General features: G+C 57.9%; 1 protein-coding gene across 6 annotated transcripts in view; it reads left to right on the forward strand.

Annotated features, from left to right (window-relative positions):
• Positions 1-22671, forward strand: part of ATOSB (atos homolog B) — a 64126-nt gene that overhangs the window by 29871 nt on the left and 11584 nt on the right. For 4 of the 6 annotated variants that reach the window (XM_074952220.1, XM_074952221.1, XM_074952222.1 and 1 more), the window contains 2 exons: positions 21695-21826; positions 22420-22609. The gene's annotated coding sequence lies outside the window, so the exon portion shown is untranslated. Of the gene's footprint in view, positions 1-21694; positions 21827-22333; positions 22617-22671 lie in introns of all 6 variants that reach the window. The other 2 variants (XM_074952225.1, XM_074952224.1) reach the window with 2 other exon arrangements.

The raw sequence follows: 22671 nt of genomic DNA on the forward strand, positions 1-22671 counted from the left end.
CCAGATGGTGTGGATGGGGCCTGTCAGGGCCCACCCCGGCCACTGAATTGTGCTCCCCAAGTTGGCTCTTGCTGTTGTGAAGTTCACCTGTAACGTAACCGTGCTGGGGTTGCCATCCTGAGTCTGCGAACAGCCTGGAACAAGGGGATGGTTCTCTGCTGTGCTCTGGACCCAGCAGTATCCAGGAGGTGGATACGGCCTCTGGGGACTGCCCTGTATGTAAGGGGATTCCCTGGACAACATAGAGCTGCTGCATGGGCTCTTTGCTGCCCCTTCTTCGCTGCATCCTTGGCAGAAAGAAATAGAGCGCGCAGCTGGAACACACTGCATTCCAGCTATTCTTAGCTTGTGGACAACCCCTGGGGCCACTGCAGCCAGGATATAAGTTAGAGCAGCCTTGAGACTGCTCAGCTCTACACCAGGACTGGGCAGATCAAAGATACAGGGAGCACAAAGGTGACTAAAGGAGCAGGAATGGTGCAATGGAAAATTGAGCTTGGTGGCTCTGAGAGAAGCAATAACTGCCTCTGTTCATCTCACTGGGTTGTTCATTTTGGAACCGTATGATGATGTAAACGTCAGTGTTGTTAACTATTCGCTGGGTTAACTGCAGAAACATCCAGTTAATGTGCTTCTCTCACAATACCGATCTGCCTTCCACACATACAAAGCCCATCCTGTTCCCTGTCTGGCTGCCAAAGCCTCTCTCCCACCCTAGTCTCTGACAGCTTGGGTAAGGCAGTGATTCATTGTTAGTACAAACGTCTGCAGCATGCTGACAAGCTAGGGGCAGGGTGAAATGCACTGAATTCAGCCCCCCAGTCAGTGGTGGTCCACCTTTTCAGCTGAATCTGGTGTTTCAAAAAGGTCAAGGGGCCGTAATCAATATAGTGGGGCAGATTCTCTGCCTGTTCTGCTCCAGTTGTGCCTTCAGACAGCGCAAGGGGAACAAAAACCACCCTCAAGCCTCTGGCTGAGGCTTCCGCCAGGTATGGGAGAGACCCCTGCAGGTGTAGAGCAGTGTAGACTGTCACAGTTCAGGGCAACTGCACCTGTATTCCCCCTCTGTGGTCCAGCCAGGGCACCCACTCTAGGCTCCTGGCTCCTCAGCTGTCACTTGGGTGGAGACCCTCGTCTCTCTTCCCCTGATGGATTTTTCCAGGCCGTCCAGTTCCCTGCCTACACTGTGAGTTCCCCAGCAAATCAGACCACTTAAGCAGGCCTGGTTTGCTTGCTCTTCGAAGGCTGTGAACAGTGTAGCTGGTCACAGTTACAAGTTACCACACAGCCCTTTTATTCTAAAGGGAAAGAATCACATTTTACAAACAATAAAAGAACCGACATGCATGCTAATAAGCTTACCAGAGATCACCCCAACTCAGTCAGTCCTTCTAACCCCACCCAGGGTTTTTTCCCGGGGTAACAAGTTCATAACAGCTTTTGCTCAGAACATGAACAGTCTTGAGTCTGAGAGTCACTGCTTTCTCCAGTTTGGTTCTCTGATCTTGTCCTCCTGTAACAGGTGATCAGCAGACAAAGGTCCCTTCTTCGAGGCAAAGCTTCAAAAGGGAGCAAAGTGATTTCCTGGGATACCCTCTTAACTGTAGAAGTTCTTTCTTGTCTGGCATGTTGTTTCAAATGGTTGTTTGATGCTCCTAACACTTCCTAGGGTTTCCATCAGTTATGTCTCCCCCTGCTCTTCTGAGATGTTACATACAGTCCCACAATAATGCATAAACATTTGCATTTTTCATACCATGAACTCCCAAGACACCAAAACTTAATTCAGTAAGGTTTGTCCAGGAGATTTCAGGAGACAGACAGATCTGTCACAGACAGCTCCTGCACTTCCTTCCCCACAGCCCTGGTGAAGGGTGGGAGTGGCTGGTACACACTGTGCTTCTGCTATCCCCAGCTGGAGCAGGGTCCCTAGGGAACTGTTGTCAATTGGTGCAAGTTAGAGAAGCCCCCAGGATGCCCTAACCTTGGCTATAGAGTGAAGCACAGCTGTGCTTTCAGGCTGCTGGTGAATGTGGAGGGGTTTCAGGCCCATGAGAAACAGGCAAGGTCTTGGTCCTCAGGCCTGCTCTACACCTAAAACTCAGGTCGACCTGGCTGCGTTGTTCAAGGGTGTGAAAAATTCACATCCCTGAGAGACATCGTTAAGCTGATCTGAGCCCCAGCATAGATACTGCTAGGTCAAATTCTTCGACCTAGTTACTGCCTCTCGAGGGGACAGATTGACTACAGTGACAGAAAACCCCCTTCCGCTGCTGCAGTGTCTACACTATGGCACTGCAGCTGTGACCTTCTAGTGCATCTAGCATAGACACAGCCCCAGTTGTGTTAGGTTAGAGCCCCAGCAGCACCCTTGTTTAGGTCAGTAATTAGGGCACTGGCCTCAGAACCAAGACACCTGATCTCAGCCACTGACATGCTATGTGATCTTGGCTAAGTCTGTCCTCGGTGCCTCAGTTTCCCCCAGTGGTAAAATGGAGGCCTAGACATCTTTGCAGCGCACGGGGAGATGTGGGTGCCAAGCACATGGAAACACTAAGTGGTGTTGCTACTTCCATGGGAATGGAACAACGAAACGAATAATTACCGACAGAGTGGTTGTGATCCTGAATTGTGGCCACGCACGGGCTTTGTAGCTGGAGTGAACCCTTCCTGGCTGGCTGTGTTACGTTCTTGGTACTTGCCTGTTGTTTCGTTCCTCTGTTCCTAGTTATCCCAGGGAATGTTCTGAGCTGTATGCGGGGATCGTGTATGTTCAGCTTACCCTGCCCCATCCCCCAGCGTTAGCTCTTGTGGCTGTGTCAAGGTTCCTCCCCAACTCCGAACTCTAGGGTACAGATGTGGGGACCTGCATGAAAACCTCCTAAGCTTACTTTCACCAGCTTAGGTTAAAACTTCCAAGGTACAAATTAATTTTATCCTTTGTCCTTGGAATATCCACTGCCACCACCAAATTCTAACTGGGTTTACTGGGAAACGTAGTTTGGACACGTCTTTCCCCCCAAAATCCTCCCAACCCTTGCACCCCACTTCCTGGGAAAGGTTTGGTAAAAATCCTCACCAACTTGCATAGGTGACCACAGACCCAAACCCTTGGATCTGAGAACAATGAAAAAAGCATTCAGTTTTCTTACAAGAAGACTTTTAATAGAAATAGAAGTTAATAGAAGTAAAGGAATCACCCCTGTAAAATCAGGATGGTAGATACCTTACAGGGTAATTAGATTCAAAACACAGAGAATCCCTCTAGGCAAAACCTTAAGTTACAAAAAAGACACTCAGACAGAAATAGTCATTCTATTCAGCACAGTTCTTTTCTCAGCCATTTAAAGAAATCATAATCTAACGCATACCTAGCTAGATTACTTACTAAAAGTTCTAAGACTCCATTCCTGTTCTATCCCCGGCAAAAGCAGCCTACCGACAGACACAGACCCTTTGTTTCTCTCCCTCCTCCCAGCTTTTGAAAGTATCTTGTCTCCTCATTGGTCATTTTGGTCAGGTGCCAGAGAGGTTACCTTTAGCTTCTTAACCCTTTACAGGTGAGAGGATTTTTCCTCTGGCCAGGAGGGATTTTAAAGGGGTTTACCCTTCCCTTTATATTTATGACAGGCTGAAAGGAACAGCTTGTGTCCAATTCCTGTGAATTCTCCCACAGGAGCAAGGGCAAAAAAGGGTGTTGCGGGGACATGCGGTCTTCGCAGGGATGCTATAAGGAGCACCACGTACCCCATCCGCCCAGGGCGCTGCGCCCACGTGCCTGCTCGCTCTCGTTCCTTGGCACAGATGGATGCCCCCTTTCGACAGAGCCTCGCTTCTCTCCGTGAGACCTGTGCTGTACCCCAGCCTGTCTCCTGCACATAAGCTGCTGTAATGCCTGATTCCCCCCCCCCCCCCGCCTGTGGGGAAGGGGAGGCTGAGACTAGTAAAAGAGCTCTGGTAAGGAGTGATGCCAGTGGAGGGTGGGCCTGGGGCAGATCCCTTTTCATTAGGGTTCCTTTCCCCAGGGTTCCTGGAAGGTTGGGCTGAGAAGCAGCTGGCACAGGAAGAAACCTGTAACACCATTCTGCTGTCCACCTCCAGAGCACTTTACCAACAGTGATCCTCCAGCCCCTGGGCCTTGCCGGGCTGGCTCCCTCTCCCTACTTCATAGGGCCACAGCCCAGCAGTTAGCCTCGAGCCCCCCAACTCTTCAGCTGATCCAGAGACCCAAAGTCAGCCTGGCGTGGGGTGCTGCAGGGATTTGAGCCCCTCACTCCAGCCTCCCTGCCTCACCCCTTCCCTAGCTCTAGGGCTGGTTGCCCAGTGGAGCTGGCTGTAAAATCTGAGGGGCTGTTCACTTCATTTAGCGGTGGTTGTGGGGGAGGCCCGACTGTGTGTGGTCTAACCCCTCCCCTGAAAGATTCAGTGCGTTTAGGGGGCTGTGCATGTGAGGGACATGTCTTGGGGTAGCACAGGGCTAGTGTGTGTTCCAGCTGTACCCAAGGGTGGGTTCGCAGGTGCTGGGATCTGCCTGTGCAGGGAGTTGGGCCCTGGGTCTGGGCGTGCTGGGTAAATCTCTGGAGAGCGGAAGGTGGGGTGTCTGTGCAGGATGCCAGGCAAATAAAGTGAACTGGCAGGCAGCCTTGGGGCTGTTCGCTCCCTGCTCCACCCCCCAGCTGCTTATCTCTCCCATTCTTACTCCTGGCAAGGCTCCCGTCCATGGGGCCAGCTGCTGCTCTGGTGCATCTGAAGAGGACGAGCCAAGAAGCCAGTGGCCCCAGCTTCCTGCCCTGCCTGTCTCTCCTGTTGTTGGGGGCAGCCTGGTTCCTCCAAACAAGGGGGATTTGGTGAGGCCTGGTGTGACCCCTCGTCTTCCCACCTGGCTTGGTGCCATCTGGAGTTTATAGCATCACCCTGGCAATGCCGGTGAGGCTACGCACACTGGCTCCTGGCATGAGTGTGATTCCTCTAGGAAGTGGGGCGACTCTCACAGTGGAAGGCCCAGAGGAAGCGCACTCCTGGTGCTGGTGCTGCACAAAGCCCAAGAGAATGGCCTGTAGAGAGCAGCGCAGGCCTGGCTCCAGGGTGATGGCCTGGCTGGGCCCTGAGGGGAGAGCTGTAAAAGCCCCATGACTCCGCAGACGTGCCTGAGTTAGGGGGTGGTGGTGGCACCGTGCCCCTTCCTGAAGGCGTTTATGAGACTGGCTGTTCAGAGGGGCTCAGCAGCCAGGACTGAGGGCCAGGACTCCTGGGTTCTAGTCCCAGCTCAGCTACTGTCTTGCTTTGTGACCTGGGCCAAGCCACTTAATCTCTTGCAGCCTGTTTCCCAGTTGTAACAAGCGGGGGATGAGACTGACTAGGCTTGGGGTGAATTGGTTAATTTTGGCATAGTGCTTTGAGGTGTGAAGGGCTTAGCATGGGGACTCCCCGCCCCTGCTGGCGGGTTCCTGCCAGGCACAGGGCTGTGTTGTGGATGGGGCAGCAGGAGACAGGGATGCGTCCGGTTGTCCAGTAGGGGAGGCAGGTCGTTCCCTGTGAATATGGATCCTTTAACCTGATCCTCTGTGGATGGGGCCACATGAGAGTCCTGGGGGCAGGGCTGCTGTGATCTCTGGACTGGGGTGGAAGGGTTTTCTGTGCTGTGGCAAGCCAGGCAGGGGCTGGTTGGGGAAGGCATTGGGGGTGGCGACAGCCAGGTTTGGCAGGGCTATGTGCGCTCTAGCGATCATGGTTGAGTCTCCTTTGGTTTCCTGCCTGTCTCCCTGCTCAGACGCTCGGCTACAGCAGACTGCCCCCCGCCACCAAGGCGGGGAGAGAGGCATAGGGAAGGGACACTGAATGCTCAGAGAAGAGCTTTGCCTTGTCTGTGTGTCCTGCAGCCTTCTCCCCCTGTGGCCATCAGTGTCACCCCCAGCTCCTCACCCAGTACGGTGCTGGCTTGCTGTTACTGGCAAGATCCCACCCCCATGCTGTGTCTATGCCCCCTGCCACTCTTGGTGTGCTGGACTTTTCTGTGGCTTCTCACCCTGTATCCCTTCCCCTTGGCACACTGCATGGGCCTTACCATGCAGCTCTTGCCTGGCCCCCCCCCCCCCGGTCTTCCCTGCAGGGTGGGACGTGGGATCCCAGCCCCTGGGTTCTGCCCTTTTCCTGCTGCCAGATACAGTCTCTTGATCACCTTTCCTGTTGAGGCTGTTCTCAGGGCAGCCCCTTCTCTGCCCAGCACAGAGTCATGTGATGGGCACCCTGTGTGACGAAGTGGGACTGTTCTTAATGTTTCCTCTGGTGTGGGGGTGCCTCAGTTTCCCCTGTGCAGTTCTTAAGTATCTAGGGGGTGGGGTAAGGGTGTATGATCACTGCAGAGCCCTAGAGGGCAGGTGTGTGCAGGAGTCTGGACACAGAGAATGGCCGACACCCTGTTTCCTGGCAACTGATGGCCTGGGCCCTTCCCCCCTGCAAGGTGAGAGCTAAAGGGTTGGAGAACAAAGGAATCAGGTGATCTCCTGGCCCGGGAAAGGAAAAAAGCCCAGGGGAGGAGGGGCTGGAGGGAGTTTCAGTTTGGGGCTGGCTGGGACATGGAGTGAAGTGCAGACGGGGTTGTCTGGCTCACTGCCCCCAAAATGGACCCAGCTGCGTGGTCCGGTTCTCTGCACCTGCAAGCTCTGTGTTAGACCATGTTCCTGTCGTCTAATAAACCTCTGTTTTACTGGCTGGCTGAGAGTCACGTCTGACTGCAAAGTTGGGGGGCAGGACCCTCTGGCTTCCCCAGGAGCCCCGCCTGAGCGGACTCGCTGTGGGAAGCGCACGGAGGGGCAGAGGATGCTGAATGCTCCGAGGTCAGATCCAGGAAGGTGGAAACCGTGTGAGCTGTGTGTCCTGAAGACAGGCTGCTCACAGAAAGGAGACTTCCCCGGAGTCCTGCCTGGCTTCATGGGGAGCAGTTCCAGAGCATCGCCTGGGGACGCCGTGACACCCTGGACCCGTGTCTCCGTGATTGTGCTAACCTGCTTATCTTTTCCTCCATCTGAATTGGAGGTGACTTCTTTGTGGCCTCACCGCAAACGCCCAGTTGGGGAGACCTGCTATCATGCCACCTGCTTGTCGCTGGTGGAAGCAGGGCACCGACCAGAGACAGTGGAGGTGGGGTGTGGGTGACGCGCAGGTTCCTGTCCCCACTTGGCACAGCGAGTCCCAACCACTCCCCAGACTCGGGAACACTTGCCAGTGACTAACAGCTGCCAGCCCAGCCCATCCTGATCCCGGATGGACGGGGAGCAGATGGAAGCAGGGGCAGGGACAAGGAACTGTCTGGAAGGAGTCACTTGCTTCCAGTGCATTCAGCTTCTCTGCCAGCCTATTGTTCTCTTGGGCTGTCAGGTCCTGAACGTGTCCCTGACCGGCACTTCTGTGTCCTTCTGCAGCTCTCCTGGCTCTGGGCACTGATTGCCACTGTAGCTCTAACCTCAGAAACAGCTTAGCCACAGAGTCTCCCAAAGCCAGTGCCTGAGGCCCCAGTCTGTAAGTGTGTGTGCTGGAGTGGGCCTTGCCCGAATGCCCCCCTCGCCTGAGTAGCCATACTTGGTAAAGAAAGCTTTCCAGGCCACACAATACGAGCAGAGCTGACCTGTGGCTGCGCCTACATTCCTGCCCTGCAGGGCAATGGCTGATGGAGTTTCCCCGAACCCTACATGGGACTGGGGGGCGCCAGAAGAGCTGGTTGGTGCTCTGCAGTGTGTGTGGACACCCCTGCGCATTCCAGCACCTTGCACAGTGGAATGGCACTGGTTCGGCTGCTCTCATCCCTTTCCTTTCTCACTGTCTCACAGTCCCTGGTGCTTGATCTTCTCGGTAGCTTGGCCTTCTCCCCCACCTTGGCTGCTACAGGATCTCTGCTTCCTCTCCTCCCACTTCAGCTGCCTCTCTGTGATGTCTGACCGTTACCCAGCCCGCCTCCTGGGCACCAGTTGCATTACTTGGGTGACCTTCTTACTACACTGGAGTGTAGGGAGAGACAGTGTGGCCCAGTGGTTGGAGCCAGGAGCCCCAAGTACTGTTCCCAGCTCTGCTGCTGAATCCCTGGTGAGCTGGATTCCTGAGAGCTGCAGAGAGCTTTGAGGCTGCTGTGGGCTCCAGCTCAGCCCATCTGTTGTTTATCACGCCACAAAGGCTGGGGTTGGCGGGATTCCCCTCTCTGTGATATGGGTGAGATCAGGTTAAAAGCCTTTGTGGGCCCAGCTGCCCTGGCAAAGCACATGGCTGGAATCGGTGAGCTTCTCGCGTTCCTGTGAAAGCCACGCGGCCAGGCCTGCACGAGCTGGGGCCTGGTGTGGTGTTGCCCTTGTGAGGCTCTCCTCAGTTCACAGATCCCTGTCTGGCCCGGCGCCTGCTCCAGTGGACCAGGGCCAGCTGGGGACACAGCCACAGCCTGCACCCAGCATCGCCTGCCCTGCGAGCCATGGAGACGACAGGTTCCCGGGTGCAGTGTGCCGGAAGCCACCCTGGGGCCGCACCTCCTCCTTCACTAGCAGCTCCAGTCAGGTCTGTTTTCTGAGAGCGAGGACTCCTGGCGAATTGCCACCCCAGCCTCTCAGTTCACCACTCCTGGCGTACACGCCGTTTCTGGTGTCGTCTACAGCATGTCCTGTGTGAAACCTGCAGCTGCACCTGTCGCGCTGATCCCTGGGGGATATGGCCCGGCGTGCGGGGGAGCTGTTTCTGGGTCCCTGCTCTGGGCTAATGGGCTGTGGAGGGGGGACTCCACGTGGGATGGCCGGCTGGAGGCTGGCTGGAGCAGTCTGATGAGTGCCCGGGGTATGAGCTCCCTCGAGTGGCCGTGTACAGGTGTTCTGAAAGTCGCCCTGTGAGACACTCTGCCGGGCAGCCTGCTGGGAGGCTAGCTAGGGCTCAGGACATCTGGCCACAGTATGGCCAGCTCTGATGCCCTGGTCCAAGGCTCTCGTGTTACTGCCAGGCCAGGGGCCCTCCCTGCACCTTGTCATGCGCTTCTCCCCTGCCTGCCTCTGTCTCAAGAGAAGGGCCTCTGCAGCTGCGGATTTCCTTTTAGCCAAAGGCAACGCAGTGAGTGTCAAAGTGGCTGATGTAAGGGGCCATCCCTGGTTGCGGAGCAAGGGGGGTATGCCCACCCCCACAGTCTCTCTGGGAGAAGAGACCCCCATCCTCATTGCCGCACAGTGCACTCTTCCACAGCCATGGGAAGGCCCCTCCGTCAGAATAGATGGGGTGGCTATGGTCACACGTGGGCCAGGCCCACCCCTGTTGGCAAGATTCCTGTCAACCCAGCCTTGCAGCTTTGGGCTTAGTTCAGTTCAGGCTGTCTACGTTGCAGCAGGCTGGGAGGGTGTGGGTGTATTGTCAGGCAGGCTGGGGAGTGGAAGGGATGTTGGTGTCCCACAGATGCTCCTGTAGCTGCTGCAGCCTTCTCTGTGGGATGCAGCTTTGTAATGCAGAGCTGGTGGCCTGAGCAAAGGCATCTCCACAGCGATTAAAAACCTGTGCTGGCCGGTGCAGCTGACTCAGGCTAAGGGGCTGTTTAATTGCAGTGTAAATGCTGGGGCTTGAGCTCTGGGACCCTCCCACTGCACAGGGTCTTAGACCCCAGGCACTAGCCTGAGCCCTAAGGGTACGTTACGCAGCAATAAAAACCCTGTGGTGCCGAGTCTCGGAGCCTGGGTCAATTGACTTGGGCTGCAGGGCGGACATTTGGCTCGGGCTGGAGCCAGGTCCCTGAAACTCCCTGAGAGGGGTGAGTCTCAGAGCCCAACTCCAGCCCCAGCTCACACATCTGCACTGCAATTTGTAGCCCCGTGATCCTGATTCAGCTGATCTGCCAGCTGCGGCTGCGCCGCGGGGCTTACGTGAAGCGCAGATGTCCCCTTACGGTAAAAGGAAGCATGTTGCAACGTATGGATTGCTGGAGCAATGGCCGGTGCACACTGGGTAGGTGCTGAATCCAGAATGTCGCCCTGCTCCTGAGTCCAGGGCCCAGGCTTGACTCCTGGTTCAGGTCTCTGGCACCACACACGGCTACATTCGCAGGAGCTGCTGACCCTGTGGGAGCAGCACAGAGGGCCCTGAAGGGAAGGTGAGGCCTGGGCTGTTCTGCAGCCCCCCTGAGCGAGAAGCAGCATTGATGGGCTCTGAGTGATGGCTGGCAAAAGATGGGGATTCCTGGGACTCCTCTGGATCTGCTTGTGCCCATGGTGGGGACGCCCTGGCAGGTGCCATGCTGGACAGTGTGTGCGCGGTGGGGGCCTGGGTGTTTTGGGCAGGGCAGACTGTGTGGGAATGGGCTGGCAGGGCCGAAGGGAGGCTGTGTGCGGAGCGGAGGAGTGGTTGAGTGTGAGTCAGGAGGGTGGCAGTGGGGAAGAGGGGTGAGGGGGCTGGGGAGCATCTGGGGCAGGGTGCAGAGGGAATGTGAGGCAGTGAAGGTTGGTGGGGCCTGTGGGAAGTGGGGGAGGGAGTTGGGGGGAGTGAGTGGAAGCAGGGGTAGGGGTGTGTGTAAATGGGGCAGGGTCTGGTGTTCTAGGGGTGGGGAGGGCCTGGCTGTTGTGGAAGGTGGGGGTGTTGCAGCGTGGCGGATAGGCCAGGGCTGGAGGGAAGGGGGCCTAGGAGGGGGCAGGGAGCAGAATCTGTCACTGTGGGGCGGGTGGGCAGTCAGGGAGTGAGCAGGGGAGGGGGCTGGGACTGGCAGTGGGGTTGGCGGGACTCGAGGCCCATGGGGAGGGTGCAGGGCGTGGCCCTGTGGGTGGGTGCAGTGGTTGGGTTGCTGGCGGCCAGTGGGTCAGGGGAGTGTCTGGGCAGAGGAGACTGGGGAGATGCGAGTGCAGGGAGGTGGGGGCCCTCAGGCCGATTCGGATTGCCTGCCGCTCTCACCCAGGCTCTGAAGTGCTGCCCAGCAGGGAACACCAGAGCCGCCCTCAGCCCCTAGTCACTGACACGCCCTGAGGCTCGGGTAGCTGGGCTGCTCCCCTCGGCTGGCCTGGCTGCACGCGGGCATGGGGAGTGGGCTGTCATGACTGACACTGGTCGAATGGGGCCCATCATGGCAAATAGCCTGAGCAGGGGCAGGATGGGACCAAAATGTGATGGGACGTGAGCGATGCTGGAATCCAGCCCGGCCCACTGACGCCCCCTCCCAGGGAGGTGCTGGGGGCACCTGGATTCAAACCCCAGCACAGCGGGCCCAGGACAGGGCTCCACAGGGGCTCTAACTCTGGCTGAGACTTGCAGGCTCGTTTCTTCCTCTTCACTGTGAGCTCTTAGGGCAGGGACTAACCTCTTCGCTGTCTGCACAGCGCCCAGCCCCATGGGTTCCTCTGGGGCCCTTGAGTGCTTGTGTGCTACACAGAGTGGGTTTGATTATTAGAATTGTGGTAGGACCCAGGAGCCCCAGTCATGGATCGGGGCCCCACTGCGCTTGGCGTTGTACAGGCACAGAGCAGAGACAGTCCCTGTATCTCTGGCGAGAATGGCCCAGCTAGTTATGATGCCATCGTGTGTGTGAGAGAGAGACCCCTATAGAATTCCCGTTGGTACCTAGGCTTTGGAACAGAGCAGACCTGTTGATCTTCTGGAGGTTGGAGCTATTGGTGCCTCCAGCTGAAACCCACAGAGAGCAGCTGCAGGAAGACGGAGGTAAATCGTTCCTGTTAACCTCCGAGGACAGGACAAGAAGCAATGGGCTTAAATTGCAGCAAGGGCGGTTTAGGTTGGATGTTAGGAAAAGCTTCCTAACTGTCAGGGTGGTTCAGCACTGGAATAAATTGCCCAGGGAGGTGGTGGAATCTCCGTCATTGGGGATTTTTAAGAACAGGTTGGACAAACACCTGTCAGGGATGGTCTAGATAATCCTTAGTCCTGCCCTGAGTGCAGGGGGCTGGACTGGAGACCTCTCGAGGTCCCTTCCAGTTCTGTGATTGGAATGGAGTTTGCTGGCGTGTCCAGCAGGGCTGCGAGGGTCGTGGAGCTGAGAGGTGAGGTTGGGGTGGAACAGTGGCTGTGGGTGTGGGTGTGACCACCAGCTGTTGTCCTAGACCCAAGTCTCCTTCTCCAACCTGCGCTCGGCTTAGCTTGGGGAGGGGACCTGTGCAGTTCCACTGCCCAGGAGTTGGGGAAGGTTTCACTCGGCAAGCGAATGGCTTCTTGTTGCCCACAGGGGTAAGTGGCCAGAACGGAGACACAGCGTCCTGCTGTTTCTGCCGTGTGTTGCAGAGGTTTGGCTGAGCCGCGGTGAGAGATTCCCCGCCCCAGCTTTGCTGCTGCCGCCTCTGCAGCCGCATCCTCTTTGTGTTCTGCAGGAGCCTCCCGCCCTTGTTCAGTTCAGTGCAGGAGCTGAACAAAACCCCCATGTGAAGCGTGTCTTCCCCGCGCCCCCTGGCACGAGAGGGTGGGTGGGGAGCCCGGCAGGGTCAGCTGGCTCCTCATGAGGCCAGCATGTGTCCTTCAATGTTCTGCTCCTCCAGGGAGCTGGGCTGGGAGGTCACCGGTCACCTTTGACAAATGCTGTTTAAAATGAAAAGACCTCAGCACAAGTGGAGTGAATTGAAGGCCTCGGCTAGTCCCCGCTGGATGCCGTTCAGATCACAAAATCTCTGCCGTCTGTCACCATTCTGTACTGTTGTCCGTCTTCGGGAGAGATGCTCAGGCTGGACTAGCAAGGGGGGACTGCAGGTCCGGACTGAGGGGACCTGGCTGAGCAGAGCAATGGGGCTGTAGGTCAGGACTCTGAGGGGCATTGGTAGGGCTGTGTGTGGGAGGATCAGGAAGGAATTTCCCCTCAGGTCAAATTGGCAGGGACCCTGGGGGGGGGTTTGTCTTCCTCTGTAGCATGGGGCACAGGTCACTTGCAGGTTTGAACTAGTGTCAGTGGTGAATTCTCTGTCACTTGAAGTCTGTAAATCATGGGTTGAGGACGTCAGTGAATCAGCCAGAGGTTCGGGGTCTGTTCCCGGAGGGGGTAGGTGAGTTTCTGTGGCCTGAGATGTGCAGGAGGTCAGACTAGGTGATCATGATAGTCCCTTCTGAACTGCACGTCTCTGAGACTGTCTAGCTCCTGCTTGGCTGTGCCTGGCTCCGCTTGGTGCATTTGATCTCTCGCTTTCACCAGCACTAAATTCCTCGGCTGGATTCCGGGCTCAGCTCTAGTGAAAGGATCCAATTATTTCCCAGCTCTCAGCATCTCCATTTGCTGCCCATATTTTCAGTGCTAGTGTCTGCGCCGGCTGGAATTCTGAGTGATTAACGTGGCTGTGACATGCCTCCTAGGGGTGTTATCTTTGCGCTTGTCCCCCACAACCCCCCTTCCTCCTCCAGCAGAGAGCGAGCGAGCGTGAGACAGGCAGACGGAGACAAAGGTCTGTCCCCAGCCCGGCTGTCCCCTGCCTGTGGTTTCCCTGCTTGTGTGTTTTCTTAGGCTCCTGGTTAACATCTGAGCTGCTGTGGAGCTGTGAGGCTTTGGCCTGTCCTGCTCAGGTTTGAGCCTGCTGGGCGGGGAGCTGCCTGCTTCTCAGAATGGACGGAAGGTTTTTGAGCTGCTTTTCATTCTTTGAGGGCCTGTAAAACTGCTTGGGAATGGGAGTGGGGGGGCAGGAGTGCACGGAGGGTCAGGCAGCAGGAGTGTGTGCATGGAGAGGGGAGAGGCAGGGGACCGGGACTGCATGGAGCGCACAAGTGGGGAGGTGCGAACAGTCACACTACCCCTGTTGTAGCATAATGTTTGGAACGTGTTCTTCAGACATGCTGAGTGAACGCCCCTTCCCCCTCCCCGCCCCATAGATCAGCGACATTATCCCTATCTTACTGATGGGAAACTGAGGCATAGAGCGGGGAAGTGACTTGCTCAAGGGCACGCGGGGAGTCAGGGTCAGAGCTGGGAAATAGATGCCAGGAGTTGTGGCTCTTCAGCCCCTGCTCTAACCTCTAGACACGCTGCTTTGGAGGAAAGCAAGTTGTATTGTGTTATCCCAGTGTGGCACCTGCACTCAGTCTCGCATCCGAGACCTCTACTCTCCAAGGGCTGCACTAGGGAGATGCAGGTGGTCATGTGTCAGAGTGTAGATCTCCGGCTGGACTTCAGTCACCTCTGTAATGAATGGTGAGTGAGTCTGTGAGGTGCATGGGGCAAGGGGCCCCAGGTCACTCTCAGAGAGCGCCTTGTGTGCCTGCCCACACACCCACAGTGCTCAGCACTCTACGCCAGTGGGAGAAACCAGATGAGTCTGGGGCTAATTTAAGTTCCTTGAGGTGAGTAAGAACTTTTCCTGTCCAAGGGAGAACCCTGGAGCCTGCCATACCCATCAGGACAGCGTCCCTGCTCCAGGGCCATGGGGAAGGACTGCGGGAGCAGTCATCTGTAGCAGGGGGTTCCTAAACTGGGGGTCGGGACCCCTCAGGGGGCTCGTGAGGTCATTATGTGGGGGGTCATGAGCTGTCAGCCTCCACCCCGAACCCCGCTTTGCCTCAGCATTTATACTGGTATTAAATATATTTTTAAAAGTTTTTAATTTATATGGGGGGGTCGCACTCAGAGGCTTGCTATGTGAAAGGGGTCACCAGCACAAAAGTTTGGGAATCACTGATCTACAGAGTACCACCTAAGAGAGGTACCTGGTACAGCAGACTCTGGCTGTTGTTGGAATAGACTATGTCTGCACTTACAGTGGTGTGTGGAGTACAGCTACACGCTGCAGTGAAAGGCGGGCTGCTTCCACGCTTGTCACTGTGGTGTCCCTACACGCTGGTGAAAAGCTCTGGCAGGAGGGAGGCGGGGGGGAAAGGCCCTGGCGGGGGGAGCTAGTATGACAAACAGCAGTATAGACATGGGAGGCTCTGCATGGGTCTGAAGAGAGCCCGTGTAGGGTTTATACCCTGAGGTTTCAGGTGTGTAGGGCACTCAGCTGTACTCTGCCTAAGCCATGCCTCACTCTCTACACTGCCGTTTACACCAGGGCTACCTGGGCGTGCAGCCTCGGTGCTCCGCACGCTGCTGTATGTGTAAACATGCCTTTAGAGTGCGTCCACGCTGCGTTGGAAACCCCGCAGCAGCGTGTCTGCAGACTCGGGCTTGCACTACAGCACTCAAACCAGCTGGTGCGGCCTGGAGCTGAGCTCTGAGGGCTGGGGGTAGGGTGAGGGCTGGGGAAACGTCTACGCTGCTGTTTCTAGCACCAGAGCACTCAACCTGGGCTGTGTGACTCACTGCCGTGGGTTTTAAAACGCAGTGCCGTTCTTACCCTAGAGCCCCTCAGCATCAGCGCCCCACAGGGGGCTGGTAGCAGCCCCCCCTTTCTCTGCAGAATGCTGTGGGGGGCTCCTCTTCCCTAGTAATGGCCCCTGGCTCTCTGCCTGGGTACTAGGCCGTCCTTAGCCTCCCACCCCAGTGCCTCTGTGTTTGGCCCTGTCGCTGCTGTCCGGCTGTGCCCCTGCCAGTAACTGACGCTTTGAGCCCCTGGCCCAGCCAAAAAACTCTTTTGGGATCAACCCGACATGAAAAGATTTAGATCTTCTTGATGACACTTTCATATGAGGTGTAAAGAAACGTTCCATCTTGGCTTGGGCCATCTTAACGGCTTTTTTATTAAAAACAGGACATTTGTAAACAGGACAAAACCACCAGAGAAGGAGGAGGTGACTGCCCCCTTACGCGCTTCTGAGTTCAGGTGTTAGCCAATAAACACTGATCAAACACCCCAGTACCCAAACACCAATCGGTGCTTGTCCAGTACACATCCGAAACAGTTACATGTATCTGCCTACTTGGAGCCGCAACTACGGAGGAGTCTTGCTGGAATTTGTTGATCCTGATTATGAGCTCATCCATGGAGCAGTAATACAGACTGCATGGCTGGTATTTCTAAAGCCCACTAAAGCGTTGTGCATGAACTGGTGTGCCTAGAGGCTGCTGGCGCAGACTGAAGGTTCACTAGTACACTTGAATGTGGCGCTGTTTGAATGAGTACGATGTAGAAGGGCACTAGGGAATGTTACAAAGAGATTACTCAATGCACTATTGTGAAGCAGTTGCACTCACTGCAGGTGCGCCTCCTTGTGGCTGGGTCTGGGAACTAGCTGTCGCCCCATCTGGGGCCCCCTTCTGCCGGTTGCTTGCTCTGTGGTCCCCCTCTCTCTGCGTGAGTCAGCCAGGTCACTATCTAGTGTCCCCTCCCACCCCCCGAATAACAAAATCCCACCAGACAAGCTGTCTGTTTGCCATCTCGGCTCCAGGCCTGAGCCACTTTGCCAGTGGCTGGTAGGGGAACCTGGACCTGTTGGCTACTCTGGGTCCAGCCCAGGGAGCCTGTGACTAGGTGTCTCCCTTGCTGTTTCCCTAGGCTTCTTCCTGCCGCCCTCTCTAGCTCCTGGCCTGTCTCTGGCTTTACCACCAGAGCTTCCTCTGCTCTCCATGGCTAGTTCACCCCCTCAGCCTCTTCTCAATGGGCTGGACCCAGGGTTTACGCTCCCCCTGGATCTGCCCCTTGATGCTGGCCAATTCCCTTTCCCTCTGCTCATCCCCGCACCTTCTCCCTGCTCTCACTTCCTGGCTTTATATGCCAATCCCAGCTTCTCCTCTGCCCATAAGCGGTGGTTCCCCTCCTGGCCCACATTGCCCGCTCAGGGCTTGTGGGCGGTGGACACCCTATCACAGGTGTGTACAAAGAAAGAGCCCAGCCCCTCCCCTGATGTTTTGGTCATTACATAAAACTCAGAAATTGCTAAACGTGAACCCTGACCAATGAAATGAATAAAGCTCCCAAACCAGAGCCCCGCCCAGAGCCCTATGGTGAGCGCAGTCAGCTGGAAGATCTGGGTTCAAGACCCCAGTCTGTCTGATTGGAAGCAGAGACTTGAAGGTGGGTCTCCTGCACTACAGATGAGTGCACTAGTCACTGGGTACTCGGGGGGCGGGGCTCTGTCTCTCCCCCGTGGAACTGGTCCCCACTGAATAAATACGAAAATATTGAGTGGACAGAGCACGCGGGGGAGAGGGACATTCGGGCTCTGGTCCCTGAGCCAAGGAGCAGGTTTGATTGACCCAAAACTGAATTTCTGAGCAGGTAAACTCTTGCCCAGCTCTATGCGTGTCCCCCAACAATCGCCTGGTGTTGCTGTGGTGACGAGGGAGAGGTGTTTGGTTGTGACCCTGGTAACTCTGTGTCACTCCTCTGGGCACCGCAGTCACCACCCTTCCTGTACTGGAGCGTGACTGGCTCGCTTGGTTGCCCCTCTGCCCCAGGACGCTCCAGTAGGGTCTGTGTGCCGCTGTCCTCCTCCTGCATTTTGAGTGCCCCATCGCTATGGCGCCAGGGCCTGGGCCTGTTGCAGATCTCCCCAGCCTGCCAGCCAGAGAGAGGTGGGAACACCCCGTGGAGGTGCACAGCCTGCCTCCAGTGCCATGGGCCATAGCGAAGGTGTGCTTCGCCCGGCCGTGCTGCTGTCGGGGAGGAGCTGCTGGAGAGCTCCCCTTGGGTGCTCTCTCCTGGCACAACTGTCTGGTGACCCCCATTGGCCTCCCCAGTGGGAGGCCCTGCAAGTGGGGGAGGTCTGTGGACACTTCCTTGCTCCGGTTGGTTTAGTTTGACCTCCCACACGCCTTCCTCTGGCTTGGGAGCGGATCAGAACGTGACCAGCAGGCTGGAATGCATGGTGTCGTGCAGGGCTTGCCTCTGCCACCCCTCCCGCTGCCCCAGCCAGTGGTGAGGTTTCCATCCCCCTCCCCATGCAGGGGCGGCTGCTTCGGCCCAGGGCTGTCTGTCCGTTTCACGTCCAGGCAGGAAACTCCTGAATATTGTTGTAGCTGCCACATCTGCCCTTCAGCCAACTGAGGACGCCCCCTCTCCAGTCATCTCAGCCCCAGTTCTGGCCTCTGTCCCCACCGGATCAGACCACCAGCCCCTTGCATCTGGTAACCCTGCCTGCCTTGGCTCAGGGCACTGGTTCATCGCCCTGTTCCTGCTGCCCTGAAGCAGACCAATGGACCATGGTCTTCCTTATCCTGCTAAAGAGGTCAGACCAGGGATCCGCCTAGCTCTCCCAGTCCCCGCCAGACCATTGGCCCTGGCTGTGATGCAGTCCCACCCCCAGCACTAGCTGTGTGAATGTCCACCTGCCCGTAATGCACCACTGGGATGTGCCTGGGGCCGTGCGGCTGGAGAGCAGAACTCCCCGCCCCTGGCCCCATACAGACTCCTCTGGCCTGGTTCCTTGGTGGGGCAGCACGGGACTTTGGGTGGAAGATGGAGTTTTCTCCAGACGCAGGGCAGGGGAAGAGCTGGGAGAGGCCAGCCAGGCCCTGTGTATTCCTGGATCCACACCCTAAGAGACCTGGGGGGTGGGGGGAAGGTGACCCCTAAAGCAGCCTGACCGGTGCTCTGCCAGCAAGGGAGCGCAGGCTGCTTCCCATTCCCTCATGGAGAGGTGCTGACTCGGGTGCGGCAGCAGGCTTGGTCAGACTGAAGCCCTGAGGGGTCTGCTCTGGGGCCTTGGAGGGGTGGGGGGTTACAGTATGAGGAAGGGGGAGTTGGGGCAGAGCTGGGAGCTCCTGGCTGGGTTCTTCCAGCAGGCCAGGCTGGGACCCTGCATACATCCAGGGGCGCCACGGCTGCCCTGCGTGCCCCCAGCGTGCCCTCAGGTCCGTAGGAGGGAGCCAGGGCTGGGAGCTGGCAGGGGGAGGAGTGTGTGTGTGACCCAACCCCGTCCTTAGCAACAGCACGGGCTAAACCCCCATGAAATCGCACCAGAGGCCTGGGCTTGTCGGGGGAGGGCGGGTAACCCCAGCTGGGCCGGCCTGTGGGGCTCGAGGTGGGAAGTGAGCTACCTGCTGGGCCACTGTGGGGGCTGGGGGTCCCCCCCTTAGCTCCCTGCAGGCAGGGCTGCGGGAGGCCTGCCTCTGGGGGAGGGGAGGGCGCCGGCTCCCTGTCCCTGCCTGTCTGTCACGCTGCCGGAGCGTGGGAGTTCCTGGTGCCCCGCGCTCGCAGCTCGCTCTATATAAGGGTTACAGGCTGTAGCAGGGAGGGGCTGGGTGCCGTAAACAGCAAAATGCTGCTGCAGGCAGGCTGGGTCTCTGGGGTGGGAAGGAGCAGCCCCCCTGGTGCCAGACCCTCCGGGACGGAGCCGCACTGACCCACAGCTGGCCTTGCCCAGCTGCTCAGCCCACCCTGCATGCAGCCTCCAGGGCTTGGTTCGTGCCCACGTAGGTACCGGGTTCCTGCTGAGCCTAGTTCTGACCTGCCATGCGGCTTGCAGTCTGGCCTGCAGCCTGCGTGTCGTCCCCTCAGAGGTAATGGGAATGAGGCGATTTCACGGTGTGCCTGAAAGTAGGGGGATCCTCAACGGTGGCAGAGCCCTAGGAGCTCCCCTAGGCAGCAGTGATGGGCAGAGTCGGGGTGGCGAGGTGGGTCCCTGATCAGCCACCAGCAGGCATAGGTAGAGAGGTCAGTGTAGCCATCCGAGGCCAGCCCCCGGGGCAAGGAGGGTCTGCAGAAGGAAGAATGTGGCCAGTAGTGCGGCCTGTCTCCTGGGCCAGGAAGGGACAGGTGCCAGCAGGCAGCCCGAGGTCCCTGAGCAGCGCTCAGAGCCAGTGCTGCTAGCCGGGCTTGATTGTAATAAACCAGACTAGCGGCCAAGCAGCCCTGGGATTCTGGCTTCAGGAGCTGCTGCTGCTTGCAGGCTGGGCTGGCCCCTGCTGCTGTCTGGTGAGGACTGTTCCTTCCTGCCCTAGGCTCACGCAAACGTGCTGGCTTCGCCCAGCATTTAGCCTGCAACCAGTGGAGAAGCCGCCGGTGTGGGTGTGTTGGCTGCTTCCCATGTTGCGTTGTATCTGGTGACCGGGGTGTGCTACAGGAAGCTGGCTGTCTGAGCCAGGTCTGCCCTAGGACTGTTCATCTATTATGTTGTCTCGATGGCGTGACACACCTAAAATGCAGCTGCCTCTGGGGTAGGACATGCAGATTCGAACAGCTCACAGCAATGCTGCACGAGAGCTTGGGGGGCGAGGTGAAGAGCTGTAACTGCAGGGGGGAAATTGGGATGTAGAGTGTAATTGCCCAGGCCTGACCTGACTGTTCTCCCCTCTGGTGGCTACATTAGAACAGACGCATGTCGTCAGCACCTGGGTTTTCAGTCCTGTGGATGGTGGCACCCCCAGCTGCGTCGGGCCCCTAGCGCTGCACTGCCTTGGAGGGACGATCGACCCTGCTGAGCCACTAATGCTACTTCCCGAAGTGCCTGGGTGTTCCTCGCCCGTCTCCCCTCCAAGTCCTGGCACCCTGGTCAGAATCCCACCCCTGGTGCTGAGGGGTGAGCGTAGCTGCACTCTCCCCTGTGGCCTGGAGGTGTGGACAGGGCATGCACACGGGTCACTCCACTAGCCCCGTCGTGCTCTGGGTGGGGGATCGGAAAGGGGCTGGTATTTCCATATGGCCCGTCGCCCTACTGTGCTTTAGATCTGCGCGGGACCTGCTGCAGCATGGCTGTGTCCTGGTGCAAGTGCTTCGAGCAAGTCGAGACAGCCCTTCTGTGTATCTTCACCCTCTGCTTCCTAGGCTTGGGAGGCAGGGAGGCCAGCAGGCAGTAGCTGAATTCCCTTCAGCTGTTGGCCCAGCTCAGCTGACGGTGTTTCTGGTGCTGGTGCACAACCCGGGGAGTGAACGGAAAGGCCATGTTCATTTCAGGCACCATTCGAAAAGCGGGGAAGAGCTGGCTGGCTGCTTGCCCAGCTCCTGCAGCACGCTGGGTGCTGAATACGACAGTGTAACACCAGGCCCTGTTCCTGAGAGCTCCCAATCCAAGGGACGCAGCCAAGGAGCTGGGATGTACTCGGACGCCCAGGGCAAGGATACTTTTGGAAACGTCCTTGTATCTTTCCTACGACGTCTTATTGTGGGCATTGCCCGTAGGCCACTAGGATATGGGGCTTTTTCACCATCTTGTTTCTACTCTTGTCCCATGTGTCGGGGCCACTGTGTCAGGGGAAGGGCTGTGTGCTCTGTGTCTCTAGGGTACTGGTTCCAATCCAGTGGGGTGGGGGTTGGCTGGCTCACGGATAGGGAATGGGACACGGGGCGTTTCCCCTCTAGGGGCCACCGGCTCTAAACCAGCCCCAGGTTGGGGGTTTTGCTTGCATTTTGCATCTCATCTGGGTTTGAATCAGGTTGGTCACTGCCTTTGGGAGGCCCAGCGGTCCCAGCGCTTGGGTGTAACACACAGATGTATTTATCTACGCCCAGCGGGACTGATCTCCGCAACCCCCAGATGGTCACCTCCACTGGCCCCCTTGCTGGGAGCCTCTGCAGGAGAGAGGCCAGCGACTAAATGGGCCAGTGCTGGCACTTCCTTCTCTTTGCCCAGGGGGTCGTTCCTTCCAGTCCTGCTGCGTGGCTGGGGTGTATGGCCTGTTGTGCCCTGCTCTGTCTTCTGTCCACCCCCTTCCAGTGGCATCACACTCACAGGGGGATCTTTGCCCAGTGGAATAAGACACAGTGAAGGGACTTGCCCCGTCTTGCTGTGTCGGACACGCTCCCTCTGAGCTGCACCTGGTGGCTGCCCCCTTGAGGGAGGGTGTGAGCGGTGCGGGGAGGGGGGCATGGAGGGCAGAATGCAGTGTCGGCACCCTGCTCGCACCCCGTGGAGCCAGGCCATGTGGGGTGCTCTGGGGCTGAGTCTCTGTCTCTCCACGCAGGTGCCATGTCTGACGTGCTGGTGGGATTGTGAGTGAGCAGCCATCGCCGCAGTGGCTGGAGCGATGCTGCCTGGGGTCCGTCTGCTGCTGCCCTGCAGTCCTGCCTAGCCCATGGCGGGTGCCTTGGGGCGGGTGAGTGCCGGCTGAATGCAAGGCCTGCCGTCTGTGTGCTGGCTGAAGCTGGGAAGAATCCATCGTGACTCGCCCCCAGCACAGATGGGCTTCTTGCTTTGCATCAGACGATGGGGCCCTTTCTCATGGGGAATCCCAGGCCTGATGGGCCAGCAGGTGCCCCTGGAGGCTGTGTCCCAGGCAGCATCGCATGTCAGCCACGGGTCCTGTAATGGCAGGTCTCCACCCTCCCATGAATCTTCTAATGCCCCCTGCCCCGCTGCTTCCCCCACTCCCTGTGGCCTGGCCTCTCCTCTCCTCCTCCAGCCCCTCGCACCCAGGTCCAGGAAGAGGGAGCTCTCTGGCTGCAGAGCTGGGCTCCCGTACCCACCAGTGCCTATGAATCCCAGTGGAAGGGTAGCTCTAGGTTCTGTGGCCTGGCCTTTATTACAGGCGAGGGAGCTGTGGGCTGCACATGGGCCACCCTGGTTTAAATCAGTGTCTCGCCTGCCCTTGTGTCCTCCCCAGGTGCCCGTCTGTCCAAGCGTTGCACTCCCTGCCAGCGTCAGCGGGTCTCGGAGTCGCGTCAACCCTCCCTCTCCTTCCCCCATTAGTGCTGCTGAACAGGCCCGAGAGCCAGCCAGGCCCCTGCGGTGATTTGGAGGCAGATCCCGACGCCCGTGATGGTGGGAGCCATTCCTCGGCAGCCGCGCCGCTTCTGGGGGGTGCCCGGATGGCAGGTGTCTCCAGCTAGCTGTGCCAACGACCGTCTGCTGCTGGGGCAGGAGAGCTGCTCGGCGAGGGGTGGGTGGTGAGTGCCCAGCCGCGGCCCGAGCGCGTGATCGGGGAGATGATGGCTTGGCAGC

Source organism: Natator depressus, chromosome 5 (genome assembly GCF_965152275.1).
Source record: "Natator depressus isolate rNatDep1 chromosome 5, rNatDep2.hap1, whole genome shotgun sequence".
NCBI lineage: Eukaryota > Metazoa > Chordata > Testudines > Cheloniidae > Natator > Natator depressus.